Source organism: Bos grunniens, chromosome 15, assembly GCF_055505025.1.
Source record: "Bos grunniens cultivar Pamir isolate PY7600 chromosome 15, Bosgru_T2T1.0, whole genome shotgun sequence".
Taxonomy (NCBI): Eukaryota; Metazoa; Chordata; class Mammalia; order Artiodactyla; family Bovidae; genus Bos; species Bos grunniens.
Genome location: NC_141179.1, coordinates 79,759,863 through 79,763,613, shown reverse-complemented (window position 1 = coordinate 79,763,613; position 3,751 = coordinate 79,759,863). Strand labels below are relative to the sequence as shown.

At 41.5% G+C, this 3,751-nt stretch overlaps 1 pseudogene; it reads right to left on the bottom strand.

Moving 5' to 3' along the window:
- Positions 1-589: 589 nt before the first annotated feature.
- Positions 590-2,591, bottom strand: LOC147358656 (endogenous retrovirus group K member 25 Env polyprotein-like; annotated as a pseudogene).
- Positions 2,592-3,751: the final 1,160 nt, after the last annotated feature.

Below are 3,751 nucleotides of genomic sequence, written 5' to 3'. Positions count from 1 at the left end.
ATATCCTAAACTTTTCTGTCTTTGGTAAGTTAAATTAGTGTCTTTCTATTTATTCTTTTCAGATTTAGCCTACATTCTACAGATAATTAAAATATTGAAACATGATAGAGTTCTATTGTTATAACCAAATGCTCCAGGAAACAAACTCACTCAGAAGGACAGTGTGAATAGTGGAGTGCAGTTTATTACACCGGTGGGTCTGAGGCAGTTTCCTCTTTAGCCAGGGACCCCAACCAACTTTTGTGAAAAGCTTATATACCTTAACTGTACCTGTCGGGGATTTTCTCCCCGGAACTTGGAAACGATGAACCTGAAAGAACAACACTCGGACAGTCTCTTGCAAGGACTGACAAGTTCATTTCTGCAGTCGATCCCTTTTATAGAAGCAGGAACAAAGATCTTAGAGTATACGGCCAGCAGAGCGTGTATGGGGTTAAGACATAATCAGTAAAAGATATTTCAAGGACAGCGCATTCTAAATGACCCATGTGTTTATCCCATCACCCATTTTCTCAAGCAACATCCTTAATGTTTAATTATTAAATCTTGGTGCCTAGCATAGCTAAAGGCGGGAGATGTTTTTCAGCTATCAGAACGCAAAGCCTGGGTACTTCTGGCCCTCTGCCATTTTCTCAAGGACCTTCTCCTTCAAGGCTATTTTGCACTGCGCTTCCCAACATATCCTCCTTTTGTTTTCAATTTTAGCATGGCAGCTGCTAGTTGGACTCCGTTATGGGAGGCACGGAGTCTTGAGTAGAGACATCTGTATCCTATAAGCAATGCCAGAAAAAGCAGGGTGATTAATACATATATAACAACGTTGCTTCCTGAAAACCAAGTTCTAGGGTGTAGAGATGATAGGGTTTTAGTTAAAATATCATAAAATTGAGTGCTGTACAATTCCTTAGGTACTTTAACTTGAAAATTAGCAATTTGTTGTTTCAACAGATTGATGTCTAAACTTGAGTTATCTGTGAGATCCTGCAAATGTGCTTTAACTTTATCCCAAGGATACTCAGTGCTATTGTAGGGTATGTTAGTCAGACACAAAGAAGTAAAATTCCAGTGACAATGTATACGTGTTTGGAAAGTCAGTTACTGCACTTGATCTCCTAAGTGGATTACCACAGTTTGTAACTCATTAATTCATGTTTGTAATTGCTGATCTATTTGAGCTTGTCGAGTCTAAAGATCATGAGAGTCTTTGTGCCATGCAGTGATAAAATCATGATTTTGTATAGAATTATGTAAACCCATACCAGACAACGTTCCTACAGTCACAATGGCAATAAGGCTTAGGATGCCTGCAATAATCCACCCAATGATGCGCTTAGATTGCCTAAGTCCAGTTTTCAACAATACAGAAAGAAATACAGAATTAGTCCAAGGTTCTGTTAAGTTTACGGGCAGCCATAACTCAGATCTTGGTTTAACTAGCGCAATACTAGCATTGTGATATGAAATGGTGTGATTAAGGCAGGTATACAATGCACATGCAGTACAATTGACAATCTTGGCCGATAAGTCAATATCAAAATGCCCTACAATAAACAAGTACGGAAGGTGAACACATGATTGAACATAGCCAGTACTATTGTATAGGAAGGTATAATTAGAAGGATGAAACACACCCACAGTCCCATAAACACTAGCGAATTGCTCTAAGGCTGCTGGAATTTACAAATGTGCCATTGCTCTGGCCCCACAATGGGGACGACGATCCTGGGTTGTGGGGGTGATAAGCCCCCGTTAAACCAATTCAGCAATATGTCCTTATCAGTCCAGAAAATTGTCTTAGATTTATGAAAGCCTCCAATGCTTGATCTATTAAACCAGGAGCAGTTATGATGTTCCTCCTGCTTTTCAGAACAGTTTACAAATAACCTGTGAGGTCCCCAGTCGACAAATTTTAATGTATGATTGGTATGATTTTGCTGAATTATAGAAATTTTCCCAAATTGGCCTTGACAGCCAGACCAGTGTAACGATTGTATCTCATGTTTTCTTCTCCAAGATACAGTATGACATGAAGGTTCCTCTGGTTGAAAAAACAAGTTCGAATAGTTGGCTATCTGGCCTGGATAATGTCGCTTGGAGCCATTAAGTAAGAAAGATGCCATAGCGAACATTCCCAGACACAAAGCAGTCCCATTGTTGGCAGAGTATGCCCACCACTGTGGGAAGATAGTCATGCAAAGGGGGTGAGATCTGAAACAAATAGGCAAGGTTTTGAATCCAATGGAAATGTTGATTGGCTTTCCCTCATCTTCTTCATGGATTGGTCACTTTGTGGACCAGGGACTTGGAAAAAGCATGCTATCATTGGTAAAGATCATAGGGGCTTTATCTACCCAATCCACTATGGGGAGAAGTGGTGGGTTGGGTATGCATGCCCAATAAACATATTCTGCACTTACCCCAGAGGAACAGGAAAGAACAACTAACATTGCCAGAAACAGCTTATCTGGAGTCATAGGAGTTCCAGTGTTTTTCAGTGTCTGCTCAACCTGAAGAGTCATGTTTTTCACTTGAGCCCACGTCGGGTAAGGATTCAGATGATGGCGTTTCCTCATTGGCTCCTCCAAGGTCATTGACGAGACCCTTCGCGTAAGCTTTGTCACTTGCCGAGGGATTCCAGTCTTGGGGTCCTTCTCGGTAATGGGTGTGGTGAAAGGGAACCCAGATTTCCTCTCCATCTGCAACGAGAAGACCATAACCCTTGCCTAGGAGTTGTAAGATTCCTGGCTGCCACTGATTAAATTGCTTATACTGTTTTGGTGTATTGATTTCTAATTTGCTGTTTTTGTCTTCTGCAAAATGTCTATCTGCACGAGTGTCAATTATTTTTTGTTAAGCTTAAAAAATTTAGGGAATAAAGAGTTAAAGATAATAATAACTGAGGGTTCATAGGATAAGAAGTGTATCTCCTCTTCCAAATTCCCCCTTCCTGTTTTAATAAATGAGTTTTTAGGGTGCAGTGGGCTCTTTCAATAATGGCTTGACCCTGGGGATTATAGGGTATTCCAGTAATGTGTGTTATGTTCCATTCTGATAAAAATGAACAAAACTAGTGTGAGGTAAATACAGGTCCATTGTCTGTTTTCAAGACTGAAGGAATCCCCATAATGGGGAAGGTGAGTAAGAGTGCAGAAATGGCGTGTTTGCTGGATTCTGAAGAGACAGGTACTTCCCAGAAAAAGCCTGAAAATGTATCTACTGAGACAAAAAGCAAAGAAAACTTTCCTAGGGAGCAGTGAGTGAAGTCAGACTGCCAAAGGGAATTAGGCTGTTGCCCCCAGGGGTTAACTCCTGAAATCATAGTTCTTAAGTGCAGAGGGGTGCAGACATCACACGTTTTAATAATACACCTTGCTTCAGTGAGAGGAATACGGTATTTAGAGTGCAATCTGTTAGCATTGGTATGAAGATTAGCATGTTCGTCACTGGCAGACTTAAAGACGGGAGCTAAGAGCCTGTCAACGGCATCATTTCCTGCAACCAGAGGGCCAGGTAAACCTGAATGAGCACGTATATGTGCAATGAAGAAAGGTTCCATACGTTGCCGGGAGCTGGCGAGAGACATTCCACTCGTGACAAAGGTCATGAGGAAGGAGGCTCAGCATATGCAAAGGCGGGATCGAGCCTCAGGAGTCCCCCTGGATATTCTCGAGCATCTACCCCTAAAAAAACCAGAGTCTGCCTACTTTATTGCTTTGTGCTCTCACCTCTGATTTTACTGGGGGCTGTCCCC